The sequence below is a fragment of the Pelodiscus sinensis genome, chromosome 7 (genome assembly GCF_052426305.1).
Source record: "Pelodiscus sinensis isolate ZL-2025 chromosome 7, ASM5242630v1, whole genome shotgun sequence".
NCBI lineage: Eukaryota > Metazoa > Chordata > Testudines > Trionychidae > Pelodiscus > Pelodiscus sinensis.
This window is the reverse complement of record NC_143058.1, coordinates 61,026,479-61,045,158: the sequence shown is the minus strand read 5'-3', so window position 1 is coordinate 61,045,158 and position 18,680 is coordinate 61,026,479. Positions and strand designations below refer to the sequence as shown.

General features: G+C 41.5%; 1 protein-coding gene across 6 annotated transcripts in view; it reads left to right on the top strand.

Annotated features, from left to right (window-relative positions):
* ERBB4 (erb-b2 receptor tyrosine kinase 4) overlaps positions 1-18,680 on the top strand; it is a 923,012-nt gene that overhangs the window by 389,468 nt on the left and 514,864 nt on the right. The window lies entirely within an intron of this gene.

The following is an 18,680-nucleotide window of genomic DNA, read 5'->3' as shown; positions in this document are numbered from 1 at the left end:
CCATGGGCGCCATGGCGCCCACGGGCACCGTGTTGGGGACCACAGTCTTATAGTGTCCAAGTTATTAGCGCACAAACTTACAAACATTCTCCTTATCTATTAGATGTAATAAGCTAATCTCAATTTGTGGAAAAACTCCCGAAGCGCTTCATAAAAGCTGGGATGGCCCATGCAGGTTTCCTGAATATAGTAAATATTCATTCATAGGGTGAATATGGGAAACAGTTCTGGGGCCCTCACTGTAGAAAGGATGTGGACCTATTGGAGAGTGTCCAGCGGAGGGCAACCACAATGATTAGGGGCCTGGAGCACATGACCTATGAGGAGAGGCTGAGGGATTTGGGTTTGTTTAGTCTGCAGAAGAGAAGAGTGAGGGGGGATTTGATAGCAGCCTTCAACTCCCTGAAGGAAGGTTCCAAAGAGGATGGAGAAAGGCTGTTCTCAGTAGTGACAGATGGCAGAACAAGGAGCAATAGGCTCAAATTACAGTGGGAGAGGTCTAGGTTGGAAATTAGGAAAAACTATTTCCCTAGGAATGGGTTACCTAGAGAGGTGGTGGCGGGGGGCTGGACTTGATGAATGCTTGAGGTCTCTTCCAGCTCTATGGGTGTGTCTAGACTACAGGGTTTTGTCGACAAAAGTGGACTTTTGTTGACAAAACTATACCTGCATCTACACTGCTGCTGAGTTCTGTCGACAGAAGGCATTATTGAATCTACACTGTCCTTTTCGTCTACACTGTCATGTCAACAAAGCGGCTTGCTTTGTTGACCGAACTGGATGTAGTCTAGATGCTCTTTGTTGACAGAAGCTTTGTCGACAGTATCTGTTGACAGAACTTCCGTCAGCAAAAACCTGTAGTCTAGACATACCCTTTGAGTCTATGAACAGGACTGAGAGTACACTCCCCTGTTTTCTTTTGTGTGTATATTCTTGTCATCAGTGTCACTCTTTGTTAGTTTTGTGTTGAACGACTTGAAATTTTAGGAAAGACACCTTTGAATTGGTTCAGTTTGTTAGGAAAATTGTCATGCCTATTTTAAATAGGAAAATATTACTGACATTATTCATTAACCCTGAACCAAGTTGTTTCATAAATTAATTCTTAAAAAAAGATGGTCCATGCAGGGGAAAAAATTGTTTCCAACTCTGCACACTTTTCTTTTTAAAACTACTGCCAGAAAGAACATATCTAAGGAAAGACTATGCAGCAAAACTTACTATAGCATGGGAACAAAAAGAAACATTAAAACTTTGTTCCGTCTGGCCTTTCAGTGCAGAATATTGTGTGTTGCAGGATAGTGCATAGAGTTAATGGAGAGGTAATGAGCTAAGGCTAAAGTTTTAAGAAGATAAAGGGTGTTACACTAGATCGGTCCCATGGTCTATCTACTCTCATGTCCTGTGAGTAGTGACTATGGGCTGCTTCAGGGCTGCTCTTATGACGTAATCTAAGAGGAGCTGAGCACCTTATTCCAGTAGAAGTTATGGGCGCTCAGGCTCCCTGCCCTAAATTCGATCTGCCTGACAATATGAAGATGAAAAGATCACTCACCGAAACCATTTCAAATAAGGTAATTTGCGGGCACCACGCACAGAACACATCAGAGCCAGCTAAACCAGCCGCCAGAAGTGATACAATTCCTATTTATTTAAATGGCTTGGAACAGAGTTCACACGCAGTCTGAGATTTCTCTTTAAAAAGAAATCATTTTGATTAGGCTGCTTTCCCTTAGCTCGTCCTGTAAAATTTCACATTTTTCCAAAGGCAGCGCCATACTTAGGGGGAAAAAGAAACTCTTGCTTTCATTTTCCAGGAGCACTGCTCTTTAAGAGTATAATTGTTCTTTGAAACCTTTGCCCCTCCACCACATTCAGCACGCTGGGGTGTCATTCTGGCTTCTGTGGGAACATGGCACAACATCTAATCAGACCTGAGGTTTTGGTAGGTGAGGAGACTGATAATTTTACGATGATTGCTGCCTGTAACTATTAGCGTCACATGGGAAGAGCCCACAACAGACAGTGCTTTAAACATTTTTTTTAATTGGTCAATGAAAATTTAATGCTGCATCTATCTGTGCATTTATGGTTAATGCAAATTTGAATCCAGTCAGCTGCAGACGGTTCCCGTTTGATACTAATTTGCCAGAACAATGATTCCTGTTGTCACGTTAGTGTGAACCTACTAGAAGCTAAGTGAGGACACGTATACAATCCCATGTTATGAAGAGACTAGTTTCCAATAAATCCTTTTGTTGTTTTCCTGAAACAAATCTCCTTTACCCACGGAGCTTCTCAGAACTCCACTGACAGATACTCAGAAAATAAAGTGATCTTTTGTTTTAAGTGATCAAAGTTTTTGAAAGTGCCACCTAGCTATTGTGTAATATTCCATCACCCATACTTAAGACATGTCTCTGGTTTTGTTTATTTTTAATTGATCCAAAAGCCTCCTTTGCATCTTACGCTGTGCCTGAGCACTGCTGCAGAGAGCACATCTTAGTAAAGCGTCACACCACAACTTGCTCAGTGGGGTTTCAGGCTCCAATTCAGACAGAAACAGTTTGACTGATCACTGGCACAGCAAAACATCTTTTCTTTTCTTTTTTTTAATTTACGCTCTAGATTTATAGAAATATATCTTTGTGTTTAATCAACATAACCCTCAGCAGTTCTTTGAAACCTTAGCTAGAGAAGTCAGGAGTGTCAGAAACATTTTATGGCTTGTTGGGAGTCCTTAGTACTATTGACAGATAAAAATGAAAAAAAGTAGGCTGTTGTAAAATAGAACAAATAAAGGCTAAAATGAACTTTGTGCTTGTAGTCGACAGTTTGGACTGTACATTGAGAGTGGCGAGATACCAAGAAGAAAACTTTATAACTAATAAACCAATGAATGTTATGTTAAGGATAATATTATGAGCAACTTTGCCAGTTTTATACAACATATGTTCTGTGAGAGATTCCCTATGCTGCATTTCAACACTGATCATAGTACTGACAAAAATAATCTTCTGTTAGAGTATCTACAGGATTTTAACAGCTTTTTATTAAGCAAAAACTTAGGTTACAGAAGATTTTTGGTGACTCTCAAAAACAGATGTAACTACAGACTAAGTAAGGTATTTTTATTTTATTTTTTTTCATCTGGGGAAAAAATGGGTGGTCCTGTATCACCTTAGAGACTAACAAAAAAAAGCATATACCTAGTATCATGAGCTTTTGTGGGCACCACCCACTTGTTCAGATGAGTGGAGCAAAAGGATTTTTAGCCCAATGTTCATTGCTTTGTATTTATTGACAGAGCTCACCAAGCAGCGGCGAGCCCTGCTCGCCAGCCGCACGGTTCTGCACTCTGCGCATGCGCAGACCGTTCTGCACATGCTCAGATCGCTCTGCACCGGCTCTTCCGGATTGCACATTATTTGTTGAGCCCTGTTTATTGACATTGAATTTCATCTGCCACTTTGCTGCTCAGTCACCTAGTTTTGTGAGATCCTTTTGCAACTCTTCACGGTCAACTTTTGACTTACCGATCTTGAAAAATATTATATTATCTACACATTTTTCCACCTTTCTGTTGATATCTTTTTCCACATAATTTACAAGTATGTTGAATCGCTCTGGTCCCAGTACAGACCTGTGAGGGACAACACCATTTACCTCACTCAATTCTAAAAACTCACAGTTCATTCCTACCCCGTATTTCCTATCTTTTAATCAGTTACTGATCCATATTAGGACTTTCCTCTTATCCCATGATTGCTTACTTCGCTTAAAAGCTTTTGGGGAGGGACCTTATCAAAGGCTTTTGGAAAGTCCATATATGAAATATCCACTGGATTTCCCTTGTCCACATGTGTGTAGATCCATCCAAAGAATTCCAATATATTGGTGAGGCATGATTTCCGTTTCTAAAAGCCATTTTGACTCTTCTCCAACAAATCATCCTTAGTTATGTGAATGATCGTTCTGTTGTTTACTATACTTTCAACCAGTTTGTCTGGGACCAAAGTTAGGCTTCCTGACCTGTAAGTGCCAAGATCACCTCACGAGACTTTAAAAAACTCAATTTCATGTTAGCTATCCTCCTAGACATCTCCAACAGAATTAAGGTGATCGGTTATATAGTACCATTAGAAGTTCTGCAATTTCCTATTTGAGTTCCTTCAGAACTCTTGGATGAATCACTCCCATCTTGTCCTGGTGACTTAATACTGTTTGATTTACCAATTTGTTTCAAAACCTCCTGTATTGTCACCTCACCCTAGGACAGTTCCTTGGATTTGTCACCTAGAAATTTCAGCCTTGGTGTGGGAATCTCTCTGAAAGTGAAGACTGATGTGAAGAATTCATTTAGCTTCTGTGCAGTGGCTTGTCTTAAATTGAGCACCTCAGTTGTTCACTGGGCCAGAGAGTCATTGGCAGACCCGGCCTTTGGGCAAAGCAAGTGAGGCGGTTGCTTTGGGTCCGCACATCCAGGGCCCCACGGCCCTGCCATTCAGGGCCCCATGCTGCCCCGCTCTCGAGCCTGCCCAACCGACCCTGACTGGGAACTGCATGGCCATATGGCTCAGCCAAACACAGCGTGCTGCCTTGGGCCCCGCAAACTCTTTGGCCGGGCCTGGTCGTTGCCATGGTTCCTGCTTCGGATGGACTTAAACTGTTTTGCTGTTAGCTTTTGAATCTTTTGCTAGTTTCTCTTCAAATTCTTTTTTGGCCTGTATAATGATGCTTGATTTGCCAGAGTTTGGCTCCTTTGTATTTACAACTGTAGGATTTGACTTCCAATTTTGTAAAGCTCGTCTTTCTGCCTCTAATCACATGTTTTACACTTACGGCTTTTTTTTTAATGTTGGCTCTCTTACTATTCTGTGAATGATTTTGTAAAACCAAAACACAACCTCCTCAACCCACATCCACCACAGCAAATAGTATTTCATGAGAGTTTCTCTTAGTATTTGACACCTTTGCTTCCTAGAGTTGTTGAAAATTGAGAGAAGCAAAGTTAATTTAAATCTGGTTCAAATAAGAAGTGAAAGTGCAGGTCAGTTCTTAATTTATCTAAAGCAGTTCATCCGTGCCTTAAAAAAAATGCAATTGATATGGCAAAATGAAGCACATCTGTTGTAATCAAAAAGTATAAATTTGAATATCATTGAGCTTCATTGAAATTATTGTATATGCTGCTGTTCCATTGTTTAATTATGTGCCATTAGCATTGGAATTGCTAGCTCCCTGCTGGAGTCTTTTCTCTTAGATTTATAATAGGTCATGGTAGAATATTTTTCTCATTACTGTCACAGATGCACTAATTGAACTGGATCTGATCTCTCCCATTCAGTAGCTGAACCCACAGACGAATAATTTACTTAAGTACAAATAGTTTCTTCTTTGCCATATTTAACTGAAGCCTGGAGCAAGCATAACAGAGATGGAAGAATTTATTGGCCATTAAAGCTTCTTCCATCAAGTGTCATCTATGAAAAGTGTCTGGGGCCATATGAAACAAAATTAAGATAAATCTTGTTGTGGTAACTAGTGAACATACTTTTTCTTTGGCCCATCGTCAGCCAGATGGAAGAAGCTTTGGAGAGCTGTGACGGGGTAGCAGAAAAATAGAAATCTGGCACGACTAGAGCATGGGCCGTGGATGAACATAAGGCTGGGGGAGGCCAGCCCCCAGCCCCTCCCCTTCTACCCAAGGCCCCACCCCTCACTGGAGACAAGCCCTTCCCCCACCACAGGGGCAAGCCTTCAGCCTGCCACAAGAGCCTCCCCAGCCTGGAGCACGGGAAGGGAGCACTGCTCCAGTATCTGAAATCTCCATGCAGCTGAAGCCCGGGAGCCATGCTGAAACAAGGTGCAGCATGTGGATGGGGCAATAACTGACAACTTGGGAGGGTATAGCCTCCCCTGCCTCTTAGACCAGCCATCTGTGGACTAGAGACTCTCTGGCCGAAAAATGTGAACGTGCCCATTGGACTCTAAAGGGTGTTAGGATTTTTTTTAGCAAAACACGTTGGCTCCAATTCTGGAACAGGACGTGGGAGGGCCACACGGCTGTGCCTGATGAAAGTTGGTGGGACTTGGCATGGCACAGAACTCCATCCCTCACAGGATCGGGGCCTTAAGTGGGGACAGAGCTCGTCTGTCTGGAATGTTCCCGGAAGAACATGCTCTGCGCATTCATTCTCCTCCAGCTAGAATCCCCACACGCTCACATCCCTTCACACATTCCCCTCTGCTAATGCGCTGCCCAGTGAGATTTTACTCCTCATTCTCTTCCCCCTTCTTCGTATTCTGCATATAGCCACCCATCATCTCCCTTGGCTTCCAGAAATCCCCATACACGTTTTCCTCCTTGTGCATGCTGTGTGTGGGCTTCCTGTCCTCTCCTCAAGGCTTCTCCCGTCTAGGCCTGTAGCTACTCCATGGCCCCTACTTACATGCTGTTGTGATGCTCTAATCCTTAAGGTACACTGATCTAAAAAGGTGTCACAAGGAAGAGGGAGAAAAGTTGTTCTCCTTGGCCGTAGGACAACTGTCAGGGCAGTTGAAACACTGGAATAAGTTGCCTAGGGAGGTTGTGGAATCTCCATCTCTGGAGATATTGAAGAGCAGGTTAGATAGGCATCTATCAGGGATGGTCTAGGCGGTACTGGGTCCTGCCATGAGGGCAGGGGACTGGACTCGATGATCTCTCAAGGTCCCTTTCAGTTCAAGTGTTCTAGGATTCTATGACGTTAATGCACTTTCCTTGCTGCTGCTCGTGGTTCTCTCAGCCCTCCGTCCCCGGCAGAGAGGGAGAGGACTGCTCAGCAGCGCATGGAAGAGTTGGTAATATCTTCATACCAGTGTCCTTCATTATAAGTCAGCTTCCCCCACCCCAGGGGATTCCAGCACTGCGTGAGTCGGGAAGCGGCTGGAGAGTCAAGAGGTAGCTTCCTGCTTTTGCAACAGTCCTGTTTATATGTTAAATTAGATGCACACAAGTGACATACAAAAGCAAACAGTGAGAAATAAGGATAGATTAATCCCTAACCACCCCACATCTTCTGCTTTATCAGTGATTAGGAGCACAAGTAAATAGGCATCCGCTCCTTCCCTGAGGCATTGGCACTTGTAAAGTATAAAAGAAGAAAAACCACTAATGCGAACAGGGCCATCATACAGCCTTGTCTACTGTTACTGGGAGATTGACGCTGTGGAGATCGATCTTCTCATACTCCTGTGTCTCCACAGGGCCCCTCCCTGTGCTATTAAATCAGATAGGGTAACACGTTCCTTGCTTCAGTGCATCAGCCAAACTCATTTAAACTTTTCCCAGTAGAATCCGCACTTGCTAATAGGCTGATTCAGGTGACGCTGCCAGATTGTTACAGGTTCATTCAACAAATATTTCCCATCAATTGAAGAATACATTATGCATGAATACAGTGTCCCACCTCTGTCTATGTTGAATAGTATTTATCAAGTCCATCAGAGAATAAGTTATTTATAGGGTGGATTTTTTTTTCATGTTTTAGCTACGCCGTTTGATGTTTGCCCCGCATAAATATAAACCTACATAGGAATAGCTTGAGGAGCCTCAAAATAGGTATTTTTTAATTGTAATGTGAAGGAAAAATGCACTTGCTTCCCTTTATAACTCCATTTTGAATTGTCATAATGATACATGGAAATAACCTTCTGTCATTATTCCTAGGGGCCCTAACAGAGATCAAAGAGAGGTTAAGGGTAAAATTTTCAAAGGTGCACAAATGGTTTAGGCACCACAATCCAAGAGAAAAGGGATTAGTTACTTAAATCACTTAGGCACTTTTGACAATAGTAGTTTAAGTGACTTTCCAAAGGACACACAGGCAGTCGGTGGCAGAGCCAGGAGCTGACTGCCAGTCTTCCACATCCTAGTTATATCTTCTGAACCCATCCTCCTGGCAACATGGCACACACATGAGACTAGAAATATGCATCTCTTTGGGGGAGATGCTCACATGCGGCAGATGTCCTTTTTCAGGCAAAATATTCTGACTTATTTAATATGCCTTGTGTTTACCAACTGCTTGCAGTGTTCAAGGTGCACCATTCACAGTACTAAAGCAATAGCTCTTCAGTGCAGTCCTGTTCAGGTGACCCAGCCATGCTAAAAAGCATGAAGGGCCATCAAACAAAAACATATAATGTATAATTAATGCAATCATTGTATAATATTATTCCTTTTTCATCAAAGTTGCTGTACACAGTCCATGTATTAAATATTACTACACTGCCATCTCCCCAGACAACTGCAGAATAGGAGCTAGAAAGACCTCAGTAGGCTAGCCCCAGTTCAACATTTTCTTTTCAAAATAAATAGAGCCTGTCTGATGAATACAAATGAGATTAACTAAAGCCTTTAATTAATATGACTTTTTAAAAAAGGAGGCACAAATGAAATAATTCGCCATGTATTGCATCTTAATTTCTTCACTGTCAGGTACTTTAAAAAAATGGGTGTTTATTCCCTCTTGCTATTAGAAAAAGTGTTTTCTAAGTTCAGAAGTGTTTGGTTTTTCTTTTGAAGGGGGAAGTCCCTTCTGATTTTCTAGCTTTTCCATTTGGCGCTATCGATTCCCTCCCCCCTCCTTTTTCCTCTGGTTTAATGAAATATTGATGGTCAACAAAATCATCTTTGTGATCCTCTCAGAATTCTTCCTACGACGGTTCAGAGTGCTGCTACACCAGACACGGGGTCCTGCCTGTCAGGGGAAGCTGAGACTTAAAGTAGCAACGTTTGACCCTGAGTTAACTAATAAATTAGAAAAAGAAATTACAGGGAGAGAACTCACCGAAGCAATGCAAGCACTAAACCTTGGCGAAAATCCAGTCCCAGAAGGTCCATCAGTTGATGTACATAAAAATGCATAGATAACCCCGCTGATACATCATGAGACGTTTATTATTTGACCTTTCAGATGGGAAAAACTATAAGGGATGAGTTCAAGCATGCCCATTTTGAGGATGGGCAAACGGTGTTACAGAGTTTACGTGACTTGCTTGTGGTCAGGTGGATGGCAGAGGCAGGAATAGAACATTCTTTTCTTCATTCTCAGTCCTGTGCTCATTCATGGGACCAAACTGCTTGTCTCTTGGAAAGGAATCACCTCCATTCAGCCATATGCCTGAAGGAAATCATGACCTCTGGCGTATTCGATTTATTATTCCTATTGAGGTACCACCTTGTTTATCAAGGGAAATGGGTTTTGAAGTAAACTGCATTAAATGGATTTCAGTTCTTTCTAAGAGGAGCTACTGTGCTATAAGGATGAACGAAAATATGCAGCTTAATTTGTCAGATTTCTACAATTAAGCATCTGCATGTTCAGATGCATTACCCTAGGGCATTTATTTGTGAGCTACAAGGACCATTTCATCTTTTGTCATACTCTTGGGACATAGAAAATGAGATTTCAGCCAGCTTGAAAGAAAGTAAAAACAGATAATGTTCCATGTACATCCTTTTGTGCCTAGTTCTGGAGCTGCACTCAGCATCGATAGCTAAGTCGTGAACTTCACTCGTGTTGAGTAATATAGTGTCCATTCTGGGCTTCCCCTTCAAATCAATTATTGCAGTAGTGTCCAGAGGTCCCAAACATAATGCAGGTCCCATTGTTTTAGGCCTCAATACAAATATATATGAAGATACGGTCTCTCTGATGCACTTTTTCTTTCTATTGTGCAATTATGTCTTGGAAATTGCTATAAAAGCATATTCTAAAATTCGCCTTATGGAAAGAATGGGAGAAAGGTTTTCAAATCCCACTGGAAAATCACGAGAAATTGCCTAAGAAAGACGTTAAAATCCATTGGTTAGTTTAGTCTAGGAGAGCCTTTTCCTAAATCATGGACCAATTTGTTTAACTATTTATTTTAACATTTCTTTTTTTCTTCTTTTGGTCCTCTGTGTCTTAATTTCTACTCCATGTACTGCTGTGCCTGTTAATTTTCCATGCTACCAGAAGCCTATTTTTTCTTTATTTCAACTGAATATCATATAAATTAATTGCCGTTTGATTACCATGTAATTACATTGTGACTCGTGACAGTTTAGATAAACTATCATATCTACATCTTAAGAACATGATGAATGTTTGACTAAATATTTCAAAGAAACTTGTAAATACGGTGTTATTCGGTGACACTTTTAATACATGTTAATTTCCTCCCTGATTTTCTTTACTCCATCAGTGGCAAAGAGCAGCCAAGCCATGGACCTCAATTTATCCTTGAATGGGCATATCCAATCGGGCCAAATCACAATTGGGTGTTCATAATCCGTGAAGCTCTTTGTAAAGAAGATTTTGGTGCAGGCATATTGCTCGAGTCAAGAGAAGAGACAAATTACATGAGTCTCCTGAGAGATTAATTGCTTCCAAGCAGGCTACTTATTAAATAACTTACAGAGTTATACAAGAGTTTCAGCCACGTTCAGAATGTGCATGTTTTTGTTGCAACTCTGCACCAGGTTCTCTAAATTAATTTAGACTATTCCAAGGTTCTGAGAACATGGCTATGTCCGCTTCCTCACCCCATCAGAGATTAGTGAGCACTGAGGTTGACCTTGATATCCGAGAGTGAGCCTAATGATATGCAGTCCCTATTAGTCATTACAGCCATTTTGCCTCAATTTCTCTTTCCCTTCCCTTGCCTTTTCTCAACAGAAGTTTGGAAAAATACATCCAATTAGGCTTTAAGCACACACTTTAGTCTCTAACAGGGCACTAATGAGAAATTAAAAGAAGCAGTGTACCTAAGGAACTCGAGCCTGGTTTGAAGACTCACAGCCGGGAAATTAGCTTGGATCAATGCTGCTACAATTCAATAGGGCCTGGAAAGAGAAATTGGAAAGAGAAGAGTATTTTAGTTTCCATTGCCACATTGTGGTCATGCAAAATGTGATGAATATTGTGAGCTACCAAGTTAATGAAGCCTTCAAATGCTTGGCTAACGGTAAGCCAAAGCAAGTCATGGCTCATGTGTTTATTTTGTTTCCTCGTCTGTAACTTTTCATTGTTGTTTTTACTAATTATTTTGATTTGCGGGTAGCGCCTTGAGAGTTCCCTGAATCATAGAATCATAGAATAATAGGACTGGAAGGGACCTCAAGAGGTCATCGAGTCCAGCCCCCCGCCCTCAAGGCAGGACCAAGCTCCACCTACACCATCCCTGACAGATGTCTATCTAACCTGTTCTTAAATATCTCCAGAGAGGGAGATTCCACCACCTCCCTTGGCAATTTATTCCAATATTTGACCACCCTGACAGTTAGGAATTTTTTCCTAATGTCCAATCTAAACCTCCCTTGCTGCACTTTAAGCCCATTACTCCTTGTCCTGTCCTCAGAAACCAAGAGGAACAAATTTTCTCCTTCCTCTTTGTGACACCCTTTTAGATATTTGAAAACCGCTATCATGTCCCCCCTTAATCTTCTTTTTTCCAAACTAAACAAGCCCAGTTCATGAAGCCTGGCTTCATAGGTCATGTTCTCTAGACCTTTAATCATTCTTGTCACTCTTCTCTGTACCCTTTCCAATTTCTCCACATCTTTCTTGAAATGTGGCGCCCAGAACTGGACACAGTACTCCAGCTGAGGCCTAACTAGTGCAGAGTAGAGCGGCAGAATGACTTGACGAGTTTTGCTTACAACACACCTGTTGATACAACCTAGAATCATATTTGCTTTTTTGGCAACAGCATCACACTGTTGACTCATATTCAACTTGTGGTCCACTATGACCCCTAGATCCCTTTCTGCCATGCTCCTTCCTAGACAGTCGCTTCCCATCTTGTATGTATGGAACTGATTGTTCCTTCCTAAGTGGAGCACTTTGCATTTCTCTTTATTAAACCTCATCCTGTTTACCTCTGACCATTTCTCTAACTTGCTAAGGTCATTTTGAATTATGTCCCTATCCTCCAAAGAAGTCGCAACCCCACCCAGTTTGGTATCATCCGCAAACTTAATAAGCGTACTCTCTATCCCAATATCTACATCATTGATGAAGATATTGAACAGTACGGGTCCCAAAACAGACCCTTGAGGAACTCCACTTGTTATCCCTTTCCAGCAGGATTTAGAACCGTTAACAACAACTCTCTGACTACGGTTATCCAGCCAATTATGCACCCACCTTATCGTGGCCCTATCTAAGTTATATTTGCCTAGTTTATCAATAAGAATAGCATGCGAGACCGTATCAAATGCCTTACTAAAGTCTAGGTATATGACATCCACCGCTTCTCCCTTATCCACAAGGCTCGTTATCTTATCAAAGAAAGCTATCAGATTAGTTTGGCATGACTTGTTCTTCACAAACCCATGCTGGCTATTCCCTATCACTTTATTACCTTCCAAGTGTTTGCATATGATTTCCTTAATTACCTGCTCCATTATCTTCCCTGGGACAGACGTTAAACTGACCGGTCTGTAGTTTCCTGGGTTGTTCTTATTCCCCTTTTTATAGATGGGCACAATATTTGCCCTTTTCCAGTCTTCTGGAATCTCCCCTGTCTGCCATGATTTTTCAAAGATCATAGCTAAAGGCTCAGATACCTCCTCTATCAGCTCCTTGAGTATCCTGGGATGCATTTCATCAGGACCTGGTGACTTGCTGACATCTAACTTTCCTAAGTGACTTTTAACTTGTTCTTTGTGAATCCTATCTTCTAAACCTACCCTCTCTCTGCTTGTATTCACTACGTTAGGCACACCTCCAGACTTCTCGGTGAAGACCGAAACAAAGAAGTCATTGAGCATCTCCGCCATTTCCAAGTTTCCTGTTACTGCTTCTCCCTCCTCACTAAGCAGTGGGCCTACCCTGTCCTTGGTCTTCCTCTTGCTTTTAATGTATTTATAAAAAGTCTTCTTGTTTCCCTTTATGCCTGTAGCTAGTTTGATCTCATTTTGTGCCTTTGCCTTTCTAATCTTGCCCCTGCATTCCCGTGTTGCTTGCCTATATTCCTCCTTTGTTAGTTGTCCTAGTTTCCATTTTTTATATGACTCCTTTTTTATTTTGAGATCGTGCAAGATCTCCTTGTTAAGCCAAGCTGGTCTTTTGCCATATTTTCTATCTTTCCTACACAGCGGAATTGTTTGCTTTTGGGCCCTTAACAACGTCCCTTTGAAATACTTCCAACTCTCCTCAGTTGTTTTTCCCTTCAGTCTTGCTTCCCATGGGACCTTACCTACAAGTTCTCTGAGCTTATCAAAATCTGCCTTCCTGAAATCCATTACCTCAATTGTGCTGGTCTCCCTTCTACCTTTCCTTAAGATCATGAACTCTATTATTTCTGAAGCCCAGGACTTGAACAGGGCTCAAACAAGAGCTAGATAAATTCATGGAGGAAGATCCATCAATGGTCGTTAGCCAGGGTGGGTGCAATGGTGCCCTTAGCATCTGTTTTAGAAGCTGGGAATGGATGACAAGGGGAGGGATCACTTGCTGATTCTGTGTTCTGTTCATTCCCTCTGAGGTGCCGGGTATTGGCCACGGCTGGATGGACCCTTGGTCTGACCCAGCTTGGCCATTTTTATGTTCATAGAGTTAAATAAAATTCCTAATCCAAAGAGCTCACAATCTGTAATTATTGAATTACATTTATAGAGCCCTTTGATCCAAATTTCTGGAGGCATAGCACAACGGCAGAACAATGAAACCAATAACAATCAACAGCACAGAAATACATTGTGACAGAGTACTGGGAACCCACAGCTGAGTCAGCATGCTGATCATTTAATCACCAATTATTTCCCCTGCATGCCTAATTAGCACATTTTAAGAGCCAGGGAGGAACTAAAAGACTAATTGGCTCATTAGCACAGAGGTGGTGGGGAGGGGGAGGGGTAGGAGGGAGGAGAAAGACTGGTAGATCCAAAACTAAGAAGGAAGTCTGGATGGAGAAAGCTGTATTCTTGTCTTGGCAGAGGGGTTGAGGAGAAAAGAATGGTGTAAATGTGGTGGTGTGTGGCCCATTAAGATGGTGGGGAAAAGACTATGTAACTGAACTACATGGTGGTTGACCACTGAATGTCTCCGAACAGTTTGTGTAGACTGAGCAAGAGCAAAACCCTGCCCTAAAAAGTAAAATATGAGAGAAGAGAAGGGAGACGTACATAGGAAACATTCATCTTCATGCCTCTGCTCATGACGGGCAACCATCCCCAAGTGGCCCCCCGCTTCTGTGCGACAGGGTGTATTTTAGAAAGGAGACCCCATGATAGAGGGCACTTCATAGAGCTTGGTTTCAAAAGGGGAGTCACTCAGCTGTAATCCAGAGCCACGATCTCCAAAGATGAGTTAATAGGACAAGTTGTGTCCAGCCGCACAAGAGCAACAGTAAAGGCATGAGCAGAGATCGCCCTCCTGCAGCTCATCTCAATGAGGTGTGACTCATTTAAATGTTATCATTAGCGAACATGTGCAGCTTCCCATCCACCACAAACATACCCATTGGTCATTTATTTAAAAAAAAACCCCACAACTGTCAGACTTTGCCATTGTAGTGTGTGTGAGTGGTGATGTTGCAGTCATAAGGGAGCGCACGATTAGACCATTTGAGAGAGAGAATGATACATTTGGGGAGGGCATGTATGTGTCTGTACACTGTATAAACACATTATGTAGTGCATAGAAGAACAACTGATAAGCATCAGTAAGTCACCAGCATAATTCAATTAACAGTTTTTCTGATGCTATAAAATGTGAGATGGAGTTAAAGGAGTTTGTTGGTGAATGTTGTGACTAGAACTCAGTGGTCTGTATTTTTCTGGATTTAATTTGCATAACAGATTGTTAATTCTCTTCCCCATTTATGTCCTTCCTCTCTCTAAGGTGGATTGTCTATTTTCTCCTTTCTTAAATCTTGCCTAGCTGTTTTGTTTTTTTTTTTTTTCTATTCTTGGGTATAATCTTGAACAATGTAGGAGGGTGGATTTACAACCCAAACAGCTGTTTTGCTTTGTGAAGTTGTTCTAGATTATTTCAGATGCAAGTCTGCGCTCGCTGTCACGGGAAGTCTGAGTAACCCATTCTCAGGTGTAAATCAGCACACTGTCATGGAAACTTATCCCAGTTTCCAACAGGTGAGGATCTGGTTCTGAGACTTTTGATAAAAGATCGTAATTTAAATAATCTCCACTAATTCCTCTGCTACATGGTCAGTGGGACAGAGAGCATAACTTCCAAAACCACCATCATCTGTGCTGAAATCTCATTATTAAAATCATTCAACATATGTAGCTCCCAACCCCTCTCCCCCCTACCCCCACCACACACACACACACACACACACACACACACACATACACACACACACACAAACACACTGGTAATTTACTTTAAAAGGAAACCTAACTCATAACAAACACAGAAAATGTTTGATTTCTAACATTAAGATCAAGCATTTTAAAGATATTTCATCTAGATACCTTATCAACCAGAGGGAAATCAGTAAGGAACAGTAGCTTGAAAGCAGCTGTTTTATCTGATTAGGGCCATGAACAATAAACTCAAGGAGTGAGGAGATGGGAAATCTGTATGTCTCTGAGCTGAATAAAATGTTGGGATTTGGTGCCTGACAGATCTAGGCTGAGGTCCACTACTGAACATATCATTTGTTTATTTTTAAATCCATTTTGCTTTAAATCCAGTGTCCAGAAACTAAAAGGTAAATATCTAGTTGCATATAGGAGCTAGGATTATAGGAGCTATGATTACCCAGAGGTTTTCTGTTTTTTCATAAGCTGTCCAAAATTCAATTATAGTGTGTTATTGACCACTTCCTGATCACAAGAGCCCTTGTTCATAACCACATTTCACGCATGTGACATTTACAGCATTTGCTGATACGGAAAAGCAATATTATTAGACTGGTTTACTGTTTTGTACATTTTTATAATGAAGTTTAATGGCTAGAAACTTGCAGAGATGGCCAGGTATCATCACCTAGCTCCCTGAGACCATTATGTATATTACACACAAATTCTGCTCTTCTGGCTTGTTCTGTAGCCCTGATTAGCTTGAATTCTTCCTGGTTTGGACGCCAGATCTCTTTGAGGTCAAATGCCTTCTCCTGTGAGAGAGTGTTTTTCAATTCCAGAAGACTTTCCAAGCTTCTTTCTAGCTCTAACCTCTTCTTCTTGACAGGTGGTAAAATCAGCCCTTCAGTATTCTGGTTCACCCCAAGGAGCTTCTCTCTGTGTCCCTCCTCCCTTCAAGCTCCTGTCCATTATGTTGAAAAGAGCCCTTTTTTCATGCTATGGGGGGAGCCATCTGACTGGGACTTGGCCTTATTCTCTTCTTGGTCTTTTGATACCTATTCTTTTAGGGCCATATCTTGAAATAGAGTTATCTCACCTTGAGCCCAACGGCCCTTAGAAGGCCTTTGGGGCTCTGCAGCGTGGCTAATGATTTCTAGTTCAGACTGTAAGGGTACGTCTACACAACAGCACTGACGTGATTCTGAAAATAACAAAGTGTGTGTCTACACAGCAAGCCATCGTTTTGAAATAATGTTGAGCTGGAGCACTTCTTACTCTGACTCGTGGTAACCCTCATTTCACGAGGAGTAAGGGAAGTCCAAGGAAGAGTGTTCTTCCTTCGACTTCCTGCTGTGTAGACAGTGCCAAAAGCTGAATTACGCTATTTCCACTTCAGCTACGTAGTTGACGTAGCTGAAGTTGTGGAGCTTAATTCGACGTTAGCCCTGCTGTGTAGACGGACCCTAACAGACTCTTTTTTAGACCTGTCTGAAACATTTAAAACTAAATTTATTCACAGAAATGCAGTTTTGTCAGTATGGAAGCACTTTGCAATGTTGAATTTATTTTGAAGTTTATGACAGGTTTCCTCAGGCAAAAGTGGATTCTCTAGTCACTTCCAGAGAGAGAGAGAGAGAGAGAGAGAGAGAGAGAGAGAGCCAAATAAAAACATGACCTATGACAATTCCATTTTGGAAAATAATTCCAACGATTTTATTTTTGTTGCAGTGTAGAAAGAAGACAAATTTTGAAACCTTGCAAGTGTTTGGGAAATATAGTATTTATTCTCTGGAACACTGTACTAATAATCTCTATGAATTTGGAAAAGAGGAGAGCTTGTAATAAACTAATTATGGGGTTACAATAACAAAAGTTAACCAATATGACGTTAAAATGCAATTTATGATTCAGTCTAGGCAAGGACTGCCATGGTTAATCGGGTGTAGAATGGTCATAGTTAACTCTTCATGCATGTTCAGAATCAGCTGACACAATGTGAAAAAACATGTAGGTTAAGTCTGTAATGTTATGTTGATTAAAGGATGGTATTACAGGATACCATTTCTGCACAGAGAAACCCCCAAAGTGAAGTTAGGAACCAAGACAAAGTTCAGAGATGGGTCACTAACTGGAGATTAATCATTATAGAACATATTTGAATTTTGGCTAGAATGTAATTTTAGACAGTGTGCTTTGAAACTACAGATTGAATCTCTCTAGTCAAGCATACTTGGGACCTCACCAGTGCTGAACCAGAGAATTTGTTGGGAGGTCAATATTGTCTAGCAGCATTACCAACACTTCCACTGCTTACTGGGTTCTTTGAAGACATTTAGGAGTAAATTAGAGCTAAATAACAGCACAGAACACAGAGAGCCAGGACTGGTGCCTGTAAACAAACTTTATGGGATTGCGGGAATCTTGGCCACACCCATGATAAGTGGACATCCAGCTAACTGAAATCATGCTGGACCAGGGATGTTGCCAGACTAGAGAGGATCAACCTGTCCATGATGTATAACAAAGATGGAGCAGTCCTTTGGTTTTGTTTTTTTTAAGTTCTGTGTATACACCTGTGTCCCACACTATGTACAGCCATCCGTAGCGATCATGCTTTTCCCCAGCAGGATAGCTGTCTGGACATCAGCATTCACACAGTGCTTCACTTAAGGGGCTCTCTGCATTTCTGGGAAACACAAGTACCTCGGGCCACCCTGGCACTTCATTGATGTGGTGGATGTAGCATTTTCATTGCGCATGTCTTAGAGATAAATTACCATTTTGTATAGTCTCCTTTGTTTTGAGACATGGTGTGGCCTTTACTTTCCTTGCTTTCTATTATCATATTTTCAGTTTGATATAAGTACACTGGCATTGTGTAGTGCATTATTAACTTTGGGGATGGGAGATTGGTTACTTCCACATAAATAAGCTTTTAAAATGCAGATGCCCCATAGCATAATTGGACCAACATAGGTGGTAAGATACTCCAGTGAAGAATAACTTCATGCTACAGTATACAAACCAATATAGAATAGAATAACCCTGGCAGTCCAGTTACCTACATGAAAACACTTGACACAAATAGCTAAGTAGGGAATTAAAAGACATGTTCACCTCAAGTGCAACACTTTCTATGCAAGAACTAGCGGTTGTTTAAACAAAGGGAATTTAAAATTACAGAGAGGTTTAGCACAATAGTACTTACCATAATTCTATCAATTACGCTGTAAACCTACCAGGAAGAACACTGATTAGGGCTCACTGTTTGACTTCTGAGTGACATGGCAGATTATAATGGGTGCTTGGATCCTTTGTCATTAGCTTTGATAAGTGCAGTGTTTGCTTTTTAACATTGGCTTAAAACGTGCTGGAT